Source organism: Macaca mulatta, chromosome 2 (assembly GCF_049350105.2).
Source record: "Macaca mulatta isolate MMU2019108-1 chromosome 2, T2T-MMU8v2.0, whole genome shotgun sequence".
In the NCBI taxonomy this organism is placed as follows: domain Eukaryota; kingdom Metazoa; phylum Chordata; class Mammalia; order Primates; family Cercopithecidae; genus Macaca; species Macaca mulatta.
In genome coordinates this window covers 4,867,924-4,891,892 of record NC_133407.1, presented here as the reverse complement: position 1 = coordinate 4,891,892, position 23,969 = coordinate 4,867,924, and the positions used below count along the sequence as shown (strand labels likewise).

Below are 23,969 nucleotides of genomic sequence, written 5' to 3'. Positions count from 1 at the left end.
GAGGCTGGCGGCCCAGGTCGCTTCCCAAGCTGTCCGGGCCGGTCCCTTCCGCAGTTAATTTCCACTTTTCATAAGGATGTGTTTGTTCAGGGGACTAGGAGCAGAGGAGCCTCCGATGGGGGACACGTGCCCCCTCGACCGCACGCGCTTTGATTCTCGCGGGGGCTGGAGGCATCTTGCGTTCTTGCGCCAGACGCTGTCTTTGGGAGGCTCCAGGCGCAGGTTCGCGTCGCGTGCGGGGAGCCCCCTGCCCACATGAAAGGCTCGCAGTCGGTCCCGGCTCCCGCCCCCAGCCCAGCGGACACACTCCGCTCCCAGCCAGGAGCCCCGGAGCCGCACAAAGGAAATGGCAAGCGAGTGAGTCACCACCACCCAGAGAGGCTCCGCTGCGGCCACAACAGGACCTTTGTGCTGCGCTCCAGGAGGACGAGGAGGGCCGGCTGGAGGGAGACAGACAGTTCAGGGCGCTGAGTAATGCGGGAGAAAGGGGAGGAATCTGCCCCGGAAGAGAGACCGACTTCTCGGCCCCCGCCAGTCGTCAAAGCCACCGTGCAGCGCGGGGACTCGCAGGCTGCTTAGAGGCGGCCTCCACCATGTCGCAGTGCTGGCCCCTTGAGGGCTGCCTCCTCCTTCGTGGGCATCTGTTTCCTCTCCGTGGTGTGAGGGTCTGGAGGCCCGGGACGTGTCTGCTCCAACTCTTTTCCTGCCATAGTCCCTGACAGCATGCAGCAGGTGCTAAATGTTTGTGCATGGATGGATGGAGGGATGGATGAACAGATGGAAGGATTCATCCCACAAATGCTGCATGTGAAGAGCTGGCCCAATGCTCTCCTTTCACAAACGGGGAAATGGAGGCCCAGACGTGGGAATGGCTTATGCCAGGTCCCACATGGACAGTGGCAGATCTAGAATTGAGGTGCCATGCTGTCAGCCTGCTGTTGGTCTGCGGAGCTACCCTATAGCTGTTGCGTGGCTCAGGGAACACCTGGGGTGAGACTGACAGGTGGAGAAGGGTCAAGGTGGTAGGAGCCCAAGCGTGGGCAAGACAGCCCTGGAGGGAGAGGCCAGCCTGGGACAGGGCTTACTGGAGAGTGAGGGAGAGAGGCCAGTGCAACAGCAGCCTAGTTCCCAGACCTCAGGGTGATGACAATCTCTTGGCCCAGATAGGTCATACGGATTACAGAAACTGGGGAAAGAACCAGCATTTGTTGAGCACTGAGTGAGTGTATGCAAGGCAGAGATATTTAATACTTTACCCAACCCTGAGGGAGGTGTTGTTCCAGACAGAGAAGGTGATTGGGAGACAGGTGCCTTCTGGAATAATCTGTTGCTGGCTCTGGCAGGGCCTCAGAGTGGTGGTAACTCTATGGGGCCGCCTTGTGACAAACACAGGTTCTTAGCCTGCAGCCCAGAAACTCCCTGTTGTTGGTGCACTCAGAGGATGTCAGCATCTCAGGGCCTACTCGAGTCAACTCACACTCAGAAAGCCTGAGGTCAGCTACCGAGATGCTGGGGTGCAGGATGATCCCCGCCTTTCCACATGTGAGAAGCTGAGGCCCATGAGCCAGCCAGGTTGCCTGGGGGCATGGAAACAGAGCCAGAGGTTTTGAGCCACACCGGGGAGCTCTGACCATCTAGGAACCTCACTGGGGGGAGGGAGGGCGATGGGCTGCCACACGCTACACAGCTGAGCTCCTGAGGACGGGCGCACCCAGGGCAGCATGCACAGAGGGCCCTGCTCTGTGGCTCCTCCTGTCCTAACTCCCATGCTGACCATAGTCATCATGCACCCTTGTTAGAACCATCTTTCAGCTCAAACCAAAGCAACGCACTATCTATTTAGACAAGCCAATACAGCTGCTCTCTGACACCACACCCAGGATGGTCTGATGAGAGGCAGATGGCCCAGAAGTCCTCAGCCTCCTCTTGACCAGATCACGGTTTAGGGCAAACGCTGTCCATGTGTGTGGCAGGGACCATTCCCTGCCTCTGGTGTTTTCTAATTCCTTAATGGAAGGTAATCTTAATTTTAAAAACGCCACCCCAGAATCTTTCGAAATTCTCCAGAGTTAAAGATGAGCTATTAAACCTCATCTTTAACTCTGGAGAATTTTGAAAGATTCTGGGGTGAAGTTTAATGGTTCATCTCAAAAGTCACATGGCTAAAAAGTGGTCTAAGACTCCAGCCCATTACATCCCACTGTGCCTCCCCTTAAGACTGTTCACAACAGGCTGGGCACGGTGGCTCACGCCTATAATCCCAGCACTTTGGGAGGCTGAGGCAGGTGGATCATCTGAGGTCAGGCGTTCGAGACCAGCCTGGCCAACGTGGTGAAACCCCATCTCTACTAAAAAACAAAAGTAGCCGGGCGTGGTGGTGCGTGCCTGTAATCCCAGCTACTTGGGAGGCTGAGGCAGGAGAAACACTTGAACCCAGGAGGTAGAGGTTGCAGTGAGCTGAAATTGCACCATTGCACTCCAGCCTGGGCAAAAAGTGGGAAAATCTGCTCAAAAAAAAAAAAAAAAATACCATTCACAACAACAGCAATGATACAATGATAAAGGCTAATGATTGCTGAGGATTTGCTATGTGCAAGTGCATTTTTTCACACAATCCTCACAGTAGCACCATGAGACTATTCTCAGCCTCATTTTAAAGATGAGAGTTGAAGCGCAGAGTAGTAAAGAAACTTGCCTAAGCCAAGGTCACACAGCTACGAAGTACAAAGGCTGGATTTCAAACCAGTCTGTCTGCCTCTACCCAAGCTCTTAGCCACCTCACTCCACTTTGCAAAGCAAAGCAAGATGTCTGCAATAACTAACCCCCAAGTTATCTACAGCTCTGAGTGGGAGAGCAGGGAGCCGCCCACCATGGGGTTACCAAAGTCCAGAGTCCTGCCCCTGGCATTGTCAGTTGAGAGATTAGGTTTCTATCAGCCTCCCAGAGAGGAACAGGTTCAGGCAGTCTGACTTATGGTGACTCAACCCACAAGGGAATGCGCCAAACCCAATGAATCGATTCACCTGTGAGATATACTGGCCAGAAAAAAGATTGTGGTTTAGCGCCCTGGCTTCAGGGTCAGACACAGCTGGGTTTGAAACTCCATCCACCACTTCCTAGCACCATGACTTTACATATGTTACTCACTCTTTGGACGTGAAACTGAATCTCAGTTTCAGCCTCTGGAAATGGGGAAAATGCCAATCTTGTGCAGTGCCTGTGGCTTAAACCAGATGTGTGTAAAATAGTACAATAGGAGCTCAATAAATGTCAGTCCTTAAAATTTTCATTATTTGTATTGTTCAAAACCAAGCTTATGGGGAGGCCTATGCAGGCAGATCATGAGGTCAGGAGATTGAGACCAGCCTGGCGCGCATGGTGAAACCCGGTCTCCACTAAAAATACAAAAATTAGCTGGGGGTGGTTGTGTACACCTGCAGTCCCAGCTACTTGGGAGGCTGAGACGGGAGAATTGCTTGAACCCAGGAGGTAGAGGTTGCAATGAGCTGAGATCATGCCACTGCACTCTAGCTTGGATGACAGAGCAAGACTCCATCTCAAAACAAACAAACAAACAAACAAAAAACAAGCTTGGCCACCAGATAAGATCCTCCCTGCACAGTGTGTAGGTCCCACCATAAACAAAACAAAACAAATTCCAGCTCAAAAGGCTGCTGGGAAATCCCAGATTAGAGGAAGGAGACTTATCCCTCAGGTTCTGATAGCTAAGTGAGCAGTCCACCACCCTTCCCTCCCCTCCCACCCCAGGGTATTTCTCTTTGAACCTAGGATGCTGTTTTGGACCTGAAACCCTGGCTTCTCCTGGACAGAGCTGCTCATAATAAGTTTCCTTTACCAGTACCTCCTTCTCACTGAAGTCCTGACCTGCCACCTGAGCTTCGCAGCACCTGGTGGGTAAATTCTTGTCCCCGCCCCATGGCTCTGGTCAAAGGTACCTTCATCTGTGAGGTCTTCTCAGCACCCCCAGGCACATTTAAATTGATCACACACTGACCACGCACGTGGAGTACACTCCCAGCACTGGGACACAACAGTAAAACACACAGAGGTGTTCCTCTCTTTCTCAAGCCTGAAGCTTAGTGGGGCAAGAAACAAGCAAAGAAAAAAACAAAATTTTTAGAGCTTCTGGTAATTGCAAAGACGGAACTAGCCAGTATGATGTGATAGAGAATAACTCTGGGGGAGTGCAGTGGTCAGGCAAGGCGAGGTGGCATTTATTCTGAGACCTGAAGGACAAGCAGCAGCCAGCCTTGCCCTAAGCTGGGAACACAGGGTTCTGGAATAAGGAATAGCTTTTCCCTCCTGGGGAAAGAAAGAACTTGGCATGTTCCTCACAATAAGACCAGGTCGGAGCAGAGGGAGTGGGGAGGATAGGGGAGGAAGAGGCATGGCAGTTGGAGGGAGGCACAGGCCTTGATCCTCTGTGAACCCAGCTGGATGTGTGGTGGCGAGAATATGACTTGTTACCATTTACTGAACACCTACTATGTGCCAGGCACTTTCTATAAACTTTGTCATGTAATCCTCATTCTCCCAGCGACCCCTACCAATACACGGTGTCTCTCTTCATGCTCTTGTCTTGCCTGTTGTCATTCTCTGCAGGTTTGTTTCCCTGCCCACCCCACCCCGTTAGACTGTAAACTCCTCTGTAAGGTATCTCAGTCCCCCAGCACGTAGCACCAAAACACAGGGCTGTCATGCCTGTGGAGTTTTAGTCTTTGCTTAGTCTTGAGCAATTACAATTTGGGGGATCAATGACAGAAACTGATGCTTTCAGATAAAGTTCATAGAAACGTACTAGGCACCTGGCTATGATGCTTTAAGAAATATCTGAGTTGCACTGGTAGCACGCTTAGAAGTATTATTTAGGTCAGCTGGTTCCTTGGTACAATGCACAGGGGCTAACTTCACCCCTTTGTGTGTTAATGTCTAAAGCAGGGCGTGATAGTCCCAAACTTGCCCCCAGATAGAGAGATGTGGTCTAGAGAGGCCACAAGGACCATGCTGCAGGAAGCAGGAATGAGCCCATTCCATTCAATACACTGTCATTGGACGCCTACTATATGCGTGACTGTGTGGCAGATGTTCTATTGGACATAAAAACAAATTCAACGTCCTATGCTCTTTAGTTGGAATGTTGCAGGGCTGAGCGTGTGCCATGTTGTGATAGAGGTACAAGCAACGCAGGGATAGGGAGAAGGTGAGCCACTTTGCAGGGTCTAATTACAGGGGTTCCTGAATGCCAAGCCAAGACTTGGAAAATTAGCGGATAAGTAATGGAAGAAGCGAGAATCACAAACGTGGCTTCTGTTTTTATTTTTTTAAGTACTTTTTTCTTAAAGAGGAAATTGTAAATAGTTCTGTTGTGAAAGGACCATTCAGGGAGAAAGTAAAAAGAAAACAACGGACAAAGGGTTCAGAATAATAAGAAACGAGCATGGCCAGGGGAAAGCATTTGGGGCCAGGAGTGGGAGACGATGTGGTAGTAGGGGCTTGGGGTGGCTTACTCCATCTGTCGTGTGAACAAACCTGAGGCTAAGAAAGGGAGGGGTCACAGAAACCTAGTGAGGTGCTGAGGGATAGGTGGGAGGTGGGGCAGGGCTGGGACTCTTACTGTGGACATGTCAATCAAAGCTGACCAGCCCAAGACTCTAGAAGCCAGAAACAATGAAGTTACCACTGTGAAAGGAAAAATACTAGCCTTAAGTTGGAATAGGGTTCCAGTCCAATTCCTTGCCATTGATTTACTATGTAACTTGGATCGAGTCACTTCACTCTCTGAACCTATTTCCTCCACTGAACAATGGTGATTACAACCTCCAGATTTCATGCTGTGATAGATAGCAAAGGCGTGTGAAGGCCCCTTTCACTGAATCTGAGAATCCAAGGCCTTTCTCCAGGTGTTCAGCTGGAATCAGTCTCTACTTCCTTCTTGCATATAACCATCTTATGTCCCTCCATGAGCTTAGGCAAAGGACAGGCTTTCAGCTCCATGATTCCTAAAATCCCCCAGCTCTAAACTTCAAGGTTTCTACGACAAAGTTGGATTTCGTTGGATCAAGTTAACTCAGGTCTACAGAGCACCCAAATGAAACTGTTTCATAAGGAAAATCATAGGTCTATAAATAATAGGGCAGTGTTGTGTATTTACACATACCATATTGAGTCTTGGTAGCCGGTGCAATCTATTTTGGTTGGATTTTCAAGTTACAATCTTATGGCTTAATGGCAGACAGTAATGTAAAGGGAATTATGTTACTACGGCCATTAAAAATAGGCTATATATAGCTTCCCTTCTGCAGGTCTTCTCACCATTCTCAACTTGAAATTTCCTTCACTGAATTTATCACAGCCAACTGAGATGGTTTATTTTGAAAATAGAACACAGAGAAAAGAGAGAGCACCACCCAGAAAAAGGGGCAGGATCAAAGAGGCCACCAGACCGTTTTCCAGGCTTGTCTGAAAGCCAACAGCAGCCCCTTGAGGGAACTCTGGCCTCAGGATGACAAAATAAATAGTGATCTTGCATCAGGGCTTGCTGGGCTGGCCTGGCACTTTCTGTGCAGGGAACCTTGGTTTCTAAACGAGTGAACTATGTTTGCCTTCCGCCACAGGGACTGGAATGAGTTAGACTCAGAGGTTCTCTTGCTTTTTAAATCATCAGGGATCATTTAGTTCAGGGATCTAAAATTGATACAAGATGATCTCAATGTCAAGAGTACAGTTAGTTTTTTACAACAAATGCTTCTACCTGGAGAATCTATAACATGCTTCTGTTGGGCTGGAAGGCAATTTTGGAATAGAATACCTAGGTTTATAAAGGCATCTGAGTCCATTCAGGCTGCTTTAACAAAATACTACAAACTAGATGGCTTATGAACAACAGAAATTTATTTCTCACAGTGCTGGAGGCTGGGAAGTTCAAGATCAAGGAGCCAGCAAACTTGGTGTCTGGTGAGGGTCCACTCTCTGGCACACAGATGGTACCTTCTAGCTGTGTCTTCACATGGTGGAAGAGGCCAGGCAGCTCTCTGGTGTCTCCTTAATAAGGGCGTTGATCCTATCCCAAAGGTGGTGGTCTAATCACCTCCCACGGGCCCCACCTCCTAATATCATCACATTGCTGATTGCATTTCAGTACAGAATTTGGGGGCACACAAACATTCAACCCATAGCAGAATGCCATCCTCACATTAATAGAGAGGAGGAAAGGGAGAGAGAGAGAGAGAGAGGAACTCGCAGGAACAATTGTTGTATCTCTTTGAAGGAAGTGTGGTCTCAGTCCACAGGTCTACAAGGACTCCAGAACTCTCCAGGAATGATGAGGGATGGTGTCTTAGTCTGCGTTTCCGCAACAAGCAGAGCCTAGCACAGCATGGTGGTTTATTTTGAAAAGCAATCCCAAGAAACAGGAGTGAGAGGCTGAGAAGAGACAACTGGAAAGAGGACAAACCAACCAAGGTAAGTTACTGAGCTGGTCAGGCCAGTAAGAAACTGGAGCTCGATACCGCTGGGGACCCCTAGTAAGCAGTGAGGGGGGATCCCGTGGATCACAGGTCACCCCAGGGTGGTAAACCCTCCCCTACACCCAGGTTTCCACACATATCAGAATGACAAAATGAGTGTCCTCAGCATCTCACATGATGGTGGCAGAGGAGCCCTCGAGCAGAAAGTGGGAGGAGTGAGAAGCTGGGAGCTGTTGCAGCTGATGCCAGGACATGGCTGGGGAGAAGGTGGGCAGGAGGATGAAAGGCAGGCTACAAGGTACCCCATTAGTAAGAGAGACAGCAGCACTCAGCCCCATGTGAGGGTAAACTCGCCCAGTCCAGCCTGGACTCCCAGCTCAGAGATGAAGAGCTAGTCTAATCTTATTTATTTAATATTGTTAGAAGATTCTGGAAAGACAATTTTCTTAGAAAGGAGGAGAGAATGGGCAGAAAGAAAGGGAAAAAAAGAAAAGATGGAGAAAGGAAGGAAGGAAGGAACATTGCTAGAACCTTGGGCAGATGCAAATTCACTAGCTTTTTTCTTCTTAAAAAAAAAACATGGAGTTTTCTTTTTGTAGTATTGAAAAGTGAATTTATGGCCGGGCATGGTGGCTCATACCTGTAATCCCAGCACTTTGGGAGGCCGAGGTGGGTGGATCACAAGGTCAGGAGATCGAGACCAACCTGGCTAACACGGTGAAACCCCGTTTCTACTAAAAATACAAAAAATTAGCCAGGCGTGGTGGCGGGCGCCTGTAGTCCCACCTACTCGGGAGGCTGAGGCAAGAGAATGGCATGAACCTGGGAGGCAGAGCTTGCAGTGAGCCAAGACTGCACCACTGCACTCCAGCCTGGGCGACAGAGCAAGACTCCATCTCAAAACAAACAAACAACAACAACAACAAAAATAGTGACTGTATGCCTGTATTAAATTATTTAAACACTTAAAACAGAATATAGAATGAATAAATTTCTCTCCTATCCCAGATCCCACTCTCTCTCCCCAGAGGTGATTATTGCTACGAGTTTCTTGTGTATTCTTCCAGAAGTATTTGTATGCGTATTAACACACACGCATATTTCCTTTTAAAATTACAACAAAAAAGAAACACATTGTGGACCTTTTTCATTTCCTGCCCCCCCACCCCCCACTTTGAGGATTGCTTCATATAAGCTTATGTAAATCTACCTCATTGAAAAAATTCCTTTATAATACTCTGTTAGAAGTACTTGCCTAATTTATTTAACCAGTTTTCTTTCGATGGATAGGTAGCATATTTTTTTCCCATTTTTTTCTCATTTCTAACAATAACGTGTTGAATATTCTTGTTTGTTCTTTTCTGTACAGATCTCTAAGAATATTTGTAGAATACATTTCTAAGAGTGAAACTGTGAAAAAAAACTATGTACAGGTAAGCTTTTGGGAAAGATTGCCAAGTTGCTCTTCGAGGATTCTCGCAGATTTATGCTCCTACCCCAGGGAGGAGAGCGCCTGCTGGTGTCCCCCACTTCTTCACATTTTGTGATCTTTATGAATCTAGTAGGTAAAAAGTGAACCTTAGGCCGAGCATGGTGGCTCAAACCTGTAATCCCAGCACTCTGGGAGGCCAAGGCAGGAGGATTGCTTGAGGCTGGGAATTTGAGACCAACCTGGGCAACATAGTGAAACCCATCTCTACAAAAAAAAAAAAAAAAAATTAGTCTGGTGTGGTAGAATGTTCCTATAGTTGTAGCCACTCAGGAGGCTGAGGCAGGAGGATCCCTTGAGCCCAGAAGCTTGAGGTGCCATGAGCCATGATCATGCCACCGCACCTCAGCCTGGCAATGGAGGGAGACTTTGTCTCAAAGAAAAAAAGTGAACATTATTATTTTAATGTATGTCTACTTAATTATGAGTGATTGTCAACGTTTTATCATGTATTTATAAGCCAACTGTTTTTCACTTTCTGAGACTGCCTGTCTCAGAGCCAAGACAACAGATAAACACAACGTTCCGTGTGTAGACTGTGCCTGTGTGCATCACGATTCATCTAAAAATCACCACTGAAACCTGCAGCAGGCAGTTGTGCCAGACCACAGGTGATGACAGGGGGCAAACATGATTCAGCCTCTGCCTGCAGCATCTACAGTCAGAGAAGGAGGCCTCCAGTAACCCAGTGATTAAAATAATGCATTTAAGTGCCACAAGGGGAACTAAGAGTGCTACCCAGCAGGGGTGAGTCACCTGGCCTGGGGAGTCCAGGAGACAGCTTTGAGGAAGTCCTCTGTCCCCTGAGACTGGGAGGGGGATCTCAAAGTTACAAAGCAAAGGGGCTGGGGCAGAGAGCATTGCCAGTAGGAGGCAGGAAGACTGCTGAGGGGACAGACAGAGGGTGAGTTGTGGGGTAGGGGTGGAGCAGAGGAATGAGAAGAGGGGAGTGATGAGCCCATCCAGTCTGCCAAGGACTAAGGAGAATTCCAGACTTCAGCGCTAAAATCAGGGAAGGCCCTTGCTAACCTGGCAAAGCGAGTCCCACATAAAGCTGCTTATCAACCCTGCTGAGGATTTCAGACTATCTTAAAGGGCATAGTGACCAATCGGAGCTTTCAGTAGGGAAGTGATGCATACGGAGTTACGTTTTCCGAAGGTCAGCGTGGTAGAGTCTGACATGGACTGGGCAAGGGGGCAGCGTGGCAAGGCTGGAGGTGGAGAGACCAGCTGGGTGGCAGTTTGCAGTAATAGCAGCGAGAGAGGATGGTGCCTGGAAACAGCGATATTGGCAATGGAGACAAAGATCAGCTTGACTTAGGGGCTGGCCTCTGTGAGTGCTGCTGTTCTCCGAGGGGAGTAGGAGGACCCTGTCAGGGGAGGAGTGGTGTCAGAGGAGGGAGCTGATGAGTTGAGAATCCACCCTGTGGACAGGGACGACCTGAGAGATAGCCAAGTCATCATGTGCAAGAGGCCGTTTGATATCTGGATCCGCAGTTCAGAAGAGAAGATCTGGTGGAGATAAAATTTGGGGCAACGTCACCTTTAAAATGCGAACTGAAGCCCCATTGGCGTAGATAAGAACACCCAAGGGGATCCAGGAAAGTCTGATTCAGGGCTGCAAAGATAATATCATTAATTAAAAATAAAAACTGCATTTACGAAAGTACAACAAAGTTTGGTTTAGAATAACAACTTAGAAATTATTTAGTAGGTGGTCTTTTATGAACGTGTATTTTCACAGACACGTAACTGTGCTGTAGTGGGTGTGGGGGAAGGGGTCGGAGGTTGATCACAAGGTCTCTGAGGTACCTTCAGACCACAGGCTCTGGGCAGGTAGTTTGTCCTTTCTGTCTGCACAGGCCCGCAGTGTCAGGAGGGAAATTCTGAGGCCTGAGGCCTCAGACCCAAGGTCACATGACTGATCCAAGAAGAGAACTCAGGTTGTAGAACCATAGTCACTTGAGGTCAGGAGTTCGAGACCAGCCTGGCCAACATCTCTACTAAAATACATGTCTCTACTAAAAATACAAAACGAGTAGCCAGACATGGTGGTGGGCGCCTGTAGTCCCAGCAATTCAGGAGGCTGAGGCAGGAGAATCACTTGAACCCAGGAGACACAGGTTGCAGTGAGCTGAGATTACGCCACTGCACTCCAGCCTGGGCAACAGAGCAAGACTCTATCTCAAAAAACAACAAACAAACAAACAAACAAAAGAACTGGGAGGGATCCTGGTGCTCTGTGAACAAGACTAATAGCCTCATTTTTCAGTGAAAGTGTGGTGTTTGCTGTGAGAGTGAGCAGATACTGCCGTAGATCCCAGAGACCAGCAAGGCTGAATAAGCTGAACAGGGCATGGGGAAAGGCCGCAGGCCTGCACACCAATGGCCACACCTGTTCACTCCCTGCAGGTGAGTTTCTCCACATCCACTGTAGCCACACATCACTCAGCAGCTCCACACACTGCTCACCTCACAAAGGACGCACCTGAGGCTGGGCAGCATGGTACCCGATAAGGGAAGGCTAGGCTGATTTTACTCCGCCCAAAGGGAAAGAGGGCTCTGCCATTCTCTGATATGAGGAAGGCTTGCACAGCAAAGAATGGCAGAGCCTTCTTTCCTGTTAGGTGTAGTAAAATCAGCTCCTTCAGCTTTTCTGAGTAGTTTCACACAGTATCCCACTGATGGAGATGAAGATCGTATCCAATGTTCCATAGCTAATATATGGTCAAGATGAGAGTTGAATCAGATTTTTCTCATTTATTTCATCATCCATTTAACAATTACCATTACCTGGGCATCTACTAAGTGCCTTGTGCTCTGTGAGGCTCAGGACACAAAGCAGAGTGGAACTCTCAGCCACCCTGCAGATCACTGAAACACCTTCCTCTTTCTGCTCAGGCAGGACACTCATGCCGGGCCACCCTTCCTGAGGACACCTTCCTTCCCTTGCCTGGACAGCAGCATCCCGCCCTGGGCCACCCTCTATGTGGATGCCCTCCCCACTTCCCCAGGGCACTGAGTCCAAGCGCAAGGTGTGCCTGCAATAGACACTCCTCACTCCTCTAGTTCTGCCATCCAGCCCTGTGCCATCCTTCTGTGCAGACCCCTCCTCACCCCACTGAGGGTCTGAGTCTCCATGCCAGGACACCCTCCCTGGCCAGGACCTGCTTCTGACCCTGCTTTGGTCTCCGACACATGCTGGGCTGCCCCCTCCTATGTTGGCACCCTCCTCACTCCACATGGGCCGCAACCTCACACTGGACCACCCGCCCCTTATGTGAGCCTCTATCTCACCCCAGTGGACTCCACCCTCCTGCTCTGGGCACTCTACTTCCTGCTCCCCACTCAGCTGTGGAGGCTTGCCTTGTTCTGCCTTACCTAATGGCTTCTGAACAGAATTTTCTGGCAGGGAGAGGAAGAAGCAGCGAGCTGGTTCTCTTGGCCTGTTCCTGGATCCCATCCTTCTCTTTTGTTCCCGGCTCCTCCATTCTCTAGGAATCTCAATCTCTTCTGGCATTGCTGAGTTCTCCAGGTAGGTGAGGTTTTTGCTGGCTTTCCACGGGGCTCCCCTGCCTCCTACCCCATTCCTGTGCCATCTCTGATGGCCTGGAGCTCTCTAAGGGTCAGAGCCATGTGGGTTCTGCGGGAAACTCTGGAAGAATGCCTCTGCTCAACACCTTACTTCGTCACAGTTGGCCAGAGAATTCCCCAATCAGTGTGTTGCCTGGGCGCCATGTTTCACGGAGTTTGATGTCAGCTTTTACAGGGTGTCTGTAGCAGCTCTGCTCTTACTCTCCTCCTTCCCTCCACAATCTGGGCTGGGAGACAAACCTGACTGGCAGACAGCACCGTGCATGTGAGATTTCATCCCATGTCCCAGCTTAGGCCTTGTACTGACCGATTCAAGCCTGTAGTGCCCTCATTCCTGTCCTCTTGAAATAATTAATCTCCCCGGCTCTCATACAAACAAACTTCTAGTTGCCCACCACCACCCATTCTACACCTTTTAAAAGCCCAATTGTGGGCACAGCTTGGGCTCACCCTGGACCTCCTTCAACTACCTGGCTGAGCATGCTTCTCTTACACTGTTCTCCTTCCCCTCAATGTGCCCCGTGTGCCAAAGCAGGGTCCATGTTTTGTTACCCACCCATTGACTAAGACCTCTGTGATACGGAGGGCAGAGGAGCTGTGAGCTTCCATGGCAGAGGGGGGCAAGGGCCCATCTGCTAGAACTCAGGTCCATGTGCAACCCCCAAAGCACTCTGGAATGCCTTTTCCTTCCATTTCTCTTAGCTTTTAGCCAGTCAGGAGGAAATGAGAATTTTTTTCCCCCATTTTATGATGAGTTAAGGAAGAATTAGGTAAAGGAACATTTAAGCTACCTACTGCTGGGAAACTCGTCTATGGTGAGAGATTTTTCAGACCTGGGTGTGTCACCAGGAGAGGCTAGGAAACCTCATCACTGAATATAAAACAGGGACCAGACCAGGTCTTGGAGACACTGTCATTGATCCAGATAACCCCACTCTGCTTTTTCACTTGCCATCCTTTTAAATTCCCAAATCCTAACTCAAATGTGTAGGCTGTCTTTCAAAGAGCAATGACAAGAGAAAGGTATGCACCCTGTGTATGAGAGGGGAGGGGAGGTTTCTGCAGCAGAAGGAACAAGGTGAGGAGCAAGTAACACTGATAGAAATAGAAAGAGCATGACTCAGCTGGGCGCGGTGGCTCACGCCTGTAATCCCAGCACCTCGGGAGGCCAAGGTGGGCGGATCACCTGAGGTCAGGAGTTCAAGACCAGCCTGGCCAACATGGCAAAACCCCATCTCTACTAAAAATACATAAATTAGCTAGGCGTGGTGGCAGGCACTTCTAATCCCAGCTACTCAGGAGGCTGAGGGGGAGGACTGCTTGAATCCAGGAGGCAGAGGTTGCAGTGAGCCGAGATTGTGCCACTGCACTCCAGCCCAGGCAACAGAGCGAGACTCCTTCTCCAAAAAAAAAAAAAAAAAGTATAATAATAATAATAAAAAAACGAAAGAAAAAGAGCATAACTCGACAGCCTCGGCATCAGGCAGACATCAGCCCCGTGTTAAGGACCCTTGGGCCTTCCTAGGGGTCCCAGAGAGTGACTCACCCCGACCAGGGGCAATCCTATTCTCAGCTCCAACAGTGTGCTTCTGACCCATGAGTACCCCTACCACACTAGGCACTAAAGTCCTGGCCCGTGAGAACAGGAAAGAGGAGAAGCGGAGGCATCATATGCACTCAGGCATCATTCTGTGGGGTATACCAAAGTCTTTGCAGATTCTTGGACAGAATAGCAAGCAGGGAGAGGAGCACAAACACATTATACCGGATGCCCTGTGTACCATCTTGCTCTTGTGGCATCACTGTCCAAGCCCGTCCAGTGGTGCTAGCCGACCGAGCTTTCTGCAATGATGGACATGTTCTAGAGTTGAGCTGTCCAGCAGGGTGGCCATGAGCCATCCGTGACTATAGAGCACCTGAAATGAAGCTAGTGTGGTTTTCTTTAGTTCTAAGTAATTTATATTTACATATATACAGCCACATGTAGCCAATGACTACCGGATTGGGCAGCACAGCCTTGGATGATGCCCGGCTCCTCCGGGCACCATCATCTCATTCAGGCATTATCAGTAATGGCCTAAATTCCTTGGGGTGACAAAAGCGAGGTTTGTCTGGGAGTATGAAAAGACGCTTCTCTCCCTTGTTTCATGCTTTCTTACAGCGTCTCAGAAAGGGAAGCTTCTGCCATTACTTTTTTTTTTTTTAACTACCTCTGTGTTTACAGCTTTCTGCTTTCCACTGAGCCTGTGAGTCCAGCAGGGACTGGGGTTGGGATGCAGTTTTCAGAGACCTGTGACCTCAGCTTTGTTACTGGATAGACTCCTCAGCCCTGGATCAGCCACAGCCATCTTCCAGGAAGCCTCTCAACTCTCTGCTATTACCCTTCTCCAAGACCTGCAAACCAGACTCTGTCTTCGAGAAGATTACAGACCCTTGAGAAGATACAGAAATTGTCTGCTCGGCCCAAGTCAAAATAAAATGACTGAACAGGCCAGGGCAGCACAGACGAGAGAGCAATTTCCTCTGGGGCAGTCGTCCTCAAAGTGTAGTCACTGTGCAAGCAGCAGCAGAGTCAGCTGGGAACTTGTGGGACATACAAATCCTGGAGCCCCACCCAGACTACTGAACCAGAAATTCCTGGGGTGGAGCCGGCAATCTGTGTTTTAACAAGCCCTCCTCATTCTGATGTCCTCTAAAGTGTGAGAACCACAGCTCCAGAAGACTGCAGGGCAGTGGCGGGTGGGAGAGAGGGAATAGGCCTGACTTCTCAGAAGAGTCCTGAAGAATTTGCCCTTGAGTCTGCAGAGAAGTTCACCAGGCAGACAAAGAAAGAAAGGGCAAGCCCGGGCATACGCACAAGAACCATCTGAGCTCTGCATGCCTTCTGATATATGTTTAATCATCTTGGAATAGTAATCGTATTGATATTACGTTGTTTAGAGTAAGAGGCAATGTATTCTTGGAAGAGTTAAAACTGTTTTCTGTTTTTAAAAAAGTTAGCAGTTGAACTTAATTTTGTGTTCTAAATGTAACTAAGGATTATTTTTATACAAATTTTCGAAAGCTTACTAAATGTATCTGATAAACTTGTTAACAGTAGGTAGTTAGGCAGACATAGCAGGGCAGACCCCCACCCCCACCCCAGGAATGTCAGACAACCATCAGGGGATGGTCAGGAAGTTGTTCCACTGCTCCCTAAAATAATAATTGATTGCAGCCGGCACCAGGGAAAGGCAGTCTCCTAATAGACAGAAAACACCTGAACCTTGTGGGCAGCAGCCTCCCGATAAGATCTCAGGAGTCAGGCGAGTGAGCTCAAGCATGTGCACTAAGAGGTAAAATGGCGGAGTTTAACTGGTGTGTGACCTTCCTCTAGGAGCCCTAGACTGGTAAGGGGAAAATGCCTCCAGTGAGCCTGCACACGACCTCAGTAAACACCGCACGCGCAGCCCCTCCCAAGGGCTGACAGGTCACTGCACATGCAGACAGTCCACCCCAAGAGAAGGATCAGGGGAGAACAGACATACCCCACTGGAAGCAGGCCAAAGTCTACAACCCTAAGTCAAAAGTCAAACAGCACATTTGAATCTCTCCAGTCACTCACTTGACCCTCTTCCAACTGTATTTTACTTCCTTCTATCCCTGCTCTAAAACTTTTTAGTAAACTTCCACTCCTGCTCTAAAACTTGCCTTGGTCTCACTACGCCTTATGTCCCCTAGTCGAATTCTTTCTTCTAAGGAATCAAGAATTGAGGTTGCTACAGACCCATATCGATTCACCGCTGCTCACAAACTCATCCAACCTCTTTCCTTGATTCCTTTAAAGAAAGCATATAGCTTTTAACCAAAACTTCCACTCAAAGAAGTCAAAGATGGATAGCTAAGATACTGCTTGTTTAATAATCCTCATCTCTTGGACATTTATTTTCTCTATTAAACTTATTTCTCCTGCGATTCACCCACCTTCCCTCTTCCTCCCACCCCACATACACTTCCTGGCTTCGAAAAGGAAAGCAGATAGGCAAACTGGTTAAAATTGCACTAAGTTAAGGATGAAACTCTAAGCAAGAGACTTTCCTCCTTAAGCATGCTGTCTTGCATGAATGCTACTCTGAAATTTCATTATTTAGTGAAGAATTCACAGGTGTATGGTCAGACAAATAAAGGTTCAAGTCCTAGCTCTGCCTCTTGCTAGCTAGTCATTAAACTCCCTGTCCGCATTTCCTTGTTTCATTGGCTGTAGCATGGGGCTAAGGATATGTGGTAGGGGTTCAATGAAACCATAATGTATAAAATAGCTGGCACTTAATAAACACTTACTAAGTGTTTGTTTCTACCTTTTCTTCCTTCTTCCAAGGTAATAGTGGTACATGACGAACCCAGGCTCTGATCTAAAATAACCTGACAGCTGGATTTAAATCCAGTCTGCCACTTACTGGCCATGTGACCTTGGGTAAATTATTGAAATTATTCTCTACATCTCAGGTTCCTCATCCTTAGACTGGAGATGGCAAAAATAGCACCTGTCACATGCTGTTGTTGTGAGGATTAGTGATCTTGGTACCTGCAAAGTGCACAAAAGAGCTCCTGCAACATAGTAAGCCCTCAATATAAGTTGGCTAGTGTTATTGAGATTGTTATGGTTTTCAGTTTCCAACTCCCGTGAACAAGCAAGGTTGACAGAGACGTGACTTACAGATAAGTAAGATAGATAATCCCATGCACTGAGACTTTCAGAGCCTCGATCAACTTCTTAGCATCACATAATTGTTTCCATGAAATAAAGACTTTTGTTCCTGCAGGACATCTTTCTCATTCTTGATTTTTAAAAATTATGCTCTGATAGGTTTTCATGATTTACTGGCACATGATGGTCATTTCACTGCCACCAATTCTATGAAAAGATTTAGAGAAAATATTGTTTAGGAAAAGGAACCAGTTGGAGCAATTGATTGATTCTCCAACTTTGTTGCATAAAAGATTTAGAATGACAGAGCCAAGACGTCTAAATTTACACTAGTCCAGTATTTTCCCTTTAGATTTTCATCCCCAATCCCCCAATAAACTGACTCGGTCAAGTCACTGAATTAAATAAACCTAACTTTATTCAAGTGGTTTTGTGGGGATAGATACGGTTCTGAACGAAATCCTACCTTGAGACTGGGGCATGGGATATTTTGACAGAGAATTGCAGCGGGTTAAGTACATTCTTATTTAGAGAATCTTGTATTACGATTTTTCTTACAACTGACTTACCTGATTTCACTTGGAAGTGAAATCTAAGAAGTTCTCTGCAGAAGCAAATATTTTCCACGCGTTAGATTTGCTCCCAGGAATAGAAAGACTCCAAGCGTTTCAGCTTGGAACTGCAAGCCTTCTTGTCCATGTTTTATTACTTAATCCTAACCTTGCTTTTCCTCCCTCCCAACAAGCATGTTCCTTAAGCATGGCTTGCTGATTTCTTACCTCTTAATGGGGGTGCAGATATTCCCCCTTCCAGGCCTACCCACTCCTGCAGAACCCTTGCCGGGATAAACCCGCCTGCCCACAACAGCTCACCCCACGGGTCTGCTCAGCACCGTCAGCTGCAGTTTTGATTTACTTACCTATAATATCCACAAAAGGTCTTGCTGATTTTTTCAGAACAGAATTCAGTGGTTCTCAACTCTGCCTGCATATTAGAATAACCTGGGAGGCTCTGAGTCAATGTGGAGACCAGATTCCACCACCACACCAATTGATTCAGATTCTCCAAGGGTGGGACCCAGGTATCTGTACTTTTCAAAAGCTCTCAAAGTGTAGCTGGGGCCAAGACCCACTTTTCAAAATGAGTGAAGCCTAAGAGCAGCTTAGGGACTCACAGGTGGTCCCGGGGTGTGTGAGGAGCCTGAAGAGGGAGTTGCAGAGACACCATGCCAATGCGAGTTCCAGCCACGGCTCCTTAGCACAGTGTGCTGAAAAGAAAGCCTCTTACATTACATCATCTGACCTGAAAATTCCAGACATGTGTCCTGCCTTTTTATGAAAAAAAAAATGTATCATGGATAAAATGTACCACTTTAGAGTTGAACACTGAGAACACATGGACACAGGGAGGGGAACAATACACACTGGGGCCTATCGGGGGATTGGGGGTCAAGGGGAGGGAGAGCATTAGAACAAATACCTAATGCAGTGGGGCTTAAAGCCTAGATGACAAGTTGATAGGTGTGGCAAACCATCATGGCACATGTATACCTGCATAACAAACCTGCACGTTCTGCAGTGTATCCCGGAACTTAAAATTATATAAAATATAATATATATTATATATATACTATATATATATTATATATATATACCGCTTTAGCCATCTGAAGTATAGAGTTCAGTGGGATTAAGTACATTCACATTGTTGTACAACCATCACCACCATCCATCTCCTGAATTCTTTCATCTTCCCAGACTGAAACTCTGCACCCAGGAAACTCATTCCTCCTCCCTTTGGTTCATGAATTTGACTTTTTGTCTCTATGACTTTGACAAGTCTAGGTATCTCGTGGATACCTAGTGGAAGCATACGATATTTTCCCTTTTGTGTCTTACTTATGTCACTTAAGATAATGTTTTCAAGGTTCCTCCATGGTAGAACATGTGGTGGAATTTAATTCCTTTTTAAGTCTGAGTCATGTTGCATTGTATTGTACCAAATTTGTTTATCCATTTTTCTGTCAATAGTCATTGGGGTTGTTTCTAACTTTTGGTTGTTGTGAATAATGCTACTTTGAACACTGGTATCCAAATATCTGATCGAGTCCTTGCTTTCGATTCTTTTTGGTATGTACTAACCTCTTTTAACTCTGCAAGATCGCCCAGGACTTCTCCTCTAGAGAATGAAGAAATAAGAATTCAAGTCTACCAAGAGTTAAGATATTCTATAGATCGAATGGTATATGGAAAGCAGGCAGGTTGCAAATGGGCATTGGTGGAAATTTTTTCTTAGTGAAGTATAGGTAAAAAGAATCAGGAAAGCAACTTCAGCTAAAAATAGAGAAGAGGTTCTTGGTCATGAGCGGTAACAGCATCCCCATGCATCACAGAGTGCAGAGGCCACAGACAAGTGGGGCTCAGGCTGGGACTCGTCTGCACATGTGTGACCTTGGCCTGCACAGTGTTTTAACTTTTAAAAATTAATTATCTACATTTGATAACAGGAAGATTTCATTGGAGAAATCCGGAGCTGTGGTTTCTCTTAAAGTCTCTGAAGCATGAGCATCACCGCCCACATTCCATCAAGCAGCAAATAGCCGAAGCTGATGGGCAGCTGCCCCGCTGAGCAGAAGCAACACTCTCCAGGTGACCACAGTCTCTACCCACCTCTGCCCCTCTCCGCAGTGAAACTGGCGTATGTCATTCATTTGTATGTCCTTCCGCCTCTGCCCCTCTCCGCAGTGAAACTGGCGTATGTCATTCATTTGTATGTCCTTCCACCTCTGCCCCTCTCCGCAGTGAAACTGGCGTATGTCATTCATTTGTATGTCCTTCCACCTCTGCCCCTCTCCGCAGTGAAACTGGCGTATGTCATTCATTTGTATTTCCTTCCTGGCTCCTGAGAGCATTTGCACTTATTACTCACGATCTAACCCAAACCTCCCAGAGCACAGGTGAAAAACCCGAGCCTCTTAGGTTTGGGTCACTTGGCCAAGGTGACATGGTAACTTGGGCCCAGAATAAAAGCAGAACTTAAGTCACCAGACTCCTTGCCCAGAGCACTTTTTGTTTTCAGCCTTACTGAGGTATCACTGACATATAATAAACCGTACACAATTAAAGTATACAGTTTGATGAGTTGTGATATATGTACACATGTGTGAAACAGTCACCACAATAAAGATTATGACTATAGCCATCACACCCAAATGTTGTTGCATGTCCTTTGGTAATCCCTGCTGTCCGCTCCTCCCTGCCCACAGCCCCTGTGCCCTGACCCTGAAGTCTCCAGGCAACCACTGATCTGCTTCCTGTCACTATAGATTAGTTCGCCTGCTCTAGAATTTTATAGAAATGGGATCATATAATATGCACTCATTTTGTCTGGCTTCTTTCACGCAGCATAATTGTTTTGAGATTCATCCGTGTTGTTATGTGTTACAGTCGTTTATTCCTTTTTACTTTTATGTAGTATTTTGTTGTACAGATATACCACAAGTTTTTATCCAATTGCCCTGTTGATGGACATTTCGGTTGTTTCCACATTTTTTGGGATTACAAATGGAGCTGCTATCAACTCCACGAAATACTTCTAGGATGCATTTTTCTTCTTGTATCTTTTCCTTCCCACCATGACACTAGTAATTCATAAGGGATCTGTGTAGTTTGAGTATTCCAATACCTTTAGCTCTACTGTTTGATTTGGCTCAAAGAAGCCAAGAGGATGTAAGTATTCCCATGTGTTTTAGAAGCCCAAAGTCAGTAAGATGAAACCGAACATCAAGAAATTGAAGCAGGCCGGGTGCAGTGGCTCATGCCTGTAATCCTAGCACTCTGGGAGGCCGAGGTGGGCGGATCACAAGGTCAGGAGATCGAGACCATCCTGGCTAACACGGTGAAACCCCGTCTCTACTAAAAATACAAAAAATTAGCTGGGTGTGGTGGTGGGCACCTGTAGTCTAAGGAGGCTGAGGCAGGAGAATGGTGTGAACCCGGGAGGCAGAGCTTGCAGTGAGCAGAGACCGTGCCACTGCACTCCAGCCTGGGCGACAGAACGAGACTTCATCTCAAAAAAAAAAAAAAGAAAGAAAGAAAGAAAGAAACTGAAGCAAAGTTATTTGTACATAAAGAAAGCAATGGGTAGTTCACCTAGAGCATAATAATTAGATTTTCTGGCTTTCAAAAATCTAGATTGCAATATGGGCAAACTTTATGCTATTTTTATAATTTTCAGTACAAAATAGGTATATATATAGAAACGATAAAGTTGACACATTTGAGTACCTTTAGAAAAAAGACTTACACAAGTCTTTGGACATATGCTTTAATTTCTCAGGCATATATGTAGGAGGGGAATGACTGGATCATATGATAGGCAGCTGTTTAAGTTTTAAAATAAACTGCCAAACTGTTGTTCACTGTAGTTGTGCCATTTTGCATTTCCACCAGCAGTATCTGGGAGTTCTAATTGCTCCACATCCTCACCAGCACGTGGTTTGGCCAGACTTTTCCATTTTAGCCACTCTAGTGGGAGACTGAGAGTGTATATCTCATACTGTTTCTTTTCATTCACACAAAATCATTTTATTAAAATCTATTCATGTTGGTGTTAGATTTCTAGTTCCATGTTTCTGATTACCACAAACGATTCCATGGTAGGTACCCACCTCATTTGATTAATCCATTTCCTCCGCCAGAGATGGTCCCTGAGGTCATCATCAACTCTCTGCTAGGAAACCACACAACTCTGACTTCTGTGAAAGTTTCCATGGTATTCGCCCCTGCAGTGAGAGCTGGTCAGAGGTCACACACGTCCTTCAGTTAAGTGCATATAATACATTAAGGCTGCTCTCAGGAATGGCTGTACCTGCAGTGTTTGTGGGTTCCTATTTCCTCACATCCTCATCAGTATTTATTATTGAATATTCTATTTTTATTTTGCAAATTTAGTAAGTATAAATACAATCTTGTCATTTTACTTTGCATTACTTTGATTAGTAGTGAGGTTGGCATCTCTTTGTTTACTTGTTAATTTTAAAAATTTCCTTGTGCCTGTGTGACTTGCCTGCTCATAATTTTTGATCATTTTTCTATTGGGTTCCCTCTTTTTTTTTTCTTTTTTGTCTACAGGAGTTTCTTGTCTATTCCATTTACTCCCATCAGTTTAAGACTTTGCAAACATCTTCTCTTTATCTGTTGCCATTTACTTAATGTATCCTTTGTAGAACCTTTATATTTTGTGTTCTGCATAGGACATAAAAATTTAATATCATTATAGTCAAGTTTATCCATATTTTCCCATAAGATTTGTGCTTTGGATTCTTCTTTAAGACATCTTCCGTATTCCAAGGTCATAAATTATTATCTTGCTTTTTCTTCCTTGACTTCTTTTATAGTGTTACAATTTTATCTTCCCATATGGTTTTTTTTTTCTTTTTTTTTCTTTTTTTTTTTTTTTTTTGAGATGGAGTCTCGCTCTGTCACCCAGGTTGGAGTGCAGTGGGGCAATCTCGGCTCACTGCAAGCTCTGCCTCCCAGGTTCACACCATTCTCCTGCCTCAGCCTCCTGAGTAGCTGGGACTACAGGTGCCCACCACCACACCCGGCTAATTTTTTTGTAGTTTTAGTAGAGACAGGGTTTCACCGTGTTAGCCAGGATGGTCTTTATCTCCTGACCTCGTGATACACCCACCTCGGCCTCTCTAAGTGCTGGGATTACAGGCGTGAGCCACCGTGCCTGACCATATTGGTTTTTTAATCCATTCAAAATTCACCTTGTGGCCGGGTGTAGCGGCTTATGCCTGTAATCCCAGCAGTTCAGGACACTGAGGCAAGAAGATCACTTGAGACTGGGAGTTCGAGACTAGCCTGGGAAACATAGCAAGACCCTGTCTCTAAAAATATATACAAAAATTAGCCAGGCGTTGTAGTGTGTACTCCAAGGCTGAGCCTCTCTTGAGCCCAGGAGGTTGAGGCTGCAGTGAACCAAGATCACACCACTGCACTCCACCAGCCTGGGCGGCAGAGCGAGACTCTGTCTCAAGAAAAATAAGTCACCTTTTGCATAGCATAAGGCAGAGATTCTAACCTTATATTGTTTTCAAAGAGTGACCCATATTCTCATCACCGCCTGATCACTTTCCTATTTTATTAATATATGTAGAAAAATCAGGCCCTCCTCATTGTGATAGAATTAAACCTCTGTGATAAACAACCTGAATTCATGATCTAAATAGTGTAAGTGAGGTTTGACTAAATGGGATTATACAAAATGAAATAGGGGGATGACCAAGCATTTCAAGTCCCCTCGCCGGCTGGTTTCCTGCACCGCATGCAACTCCCTTTGTCTCTTATGACCCACGCCGAGCCTCTTGACTCTTGCCAAGTGTACCTCTGGCCTCCCCGGAGGGCCCCTCCCTCCAGATGCTGCCCCATGCAGAGTGCCCAGGCTGGGCCACTTCCTCCTTCTCTGGGCCACACTCATCTCTCTGAAGCCTGCTCGTGGGAACCTCTCCAGACCCAACCCTTTCAATGCTTCATTAGCACTGCAGTCTGTACTGGGCCCTAAGCATCCAGGGCTCATTACGATCAGCCTGCTGGAAGGTATGTGTGTGTGTTGGGTGGAGGCTCCTAAATATTTCCTGCTTTTGATAGTTACAAAATCCTTTCACATTCTCACTCATGAACCTTATGCAGCAGGCAAAGCAGT

General features: G+C 46.7%; 1 long non-coding RNA gene across 2 annotated transcripts in view; it reads left to right on the top strand.

Annotated features, from left to right (window-relative positions):
- LOC144339491 (uncharacterized) overlaps window positions 1–18,670 on the top strand; it is a 50,699-nt gene extending 32,029 nt beyond the window's left edge. For both annotated transcript variants that reach the window (XR_013414491.1, XR_013414492.1), the window contains exons 3-7: window positions 7,305–7,483; window positions 8,858–8,921; window positions 11,250–11,389; window positions 11,879–12,512; window positions 14,796–18,670. This is a non-coding gene — a long non-coding RNA (uncharacterized LOC144339491). The remainder of the gene's footprint in view (window positions 1–7,304; window positions 7,484–8,857; window positions 8,922–11,249; window positions 11,390–11,878; window positions 12,513–14,795) is intronic.
- Window positions 18,671–23,969: the final 5,299 nt, after the last annotated feature.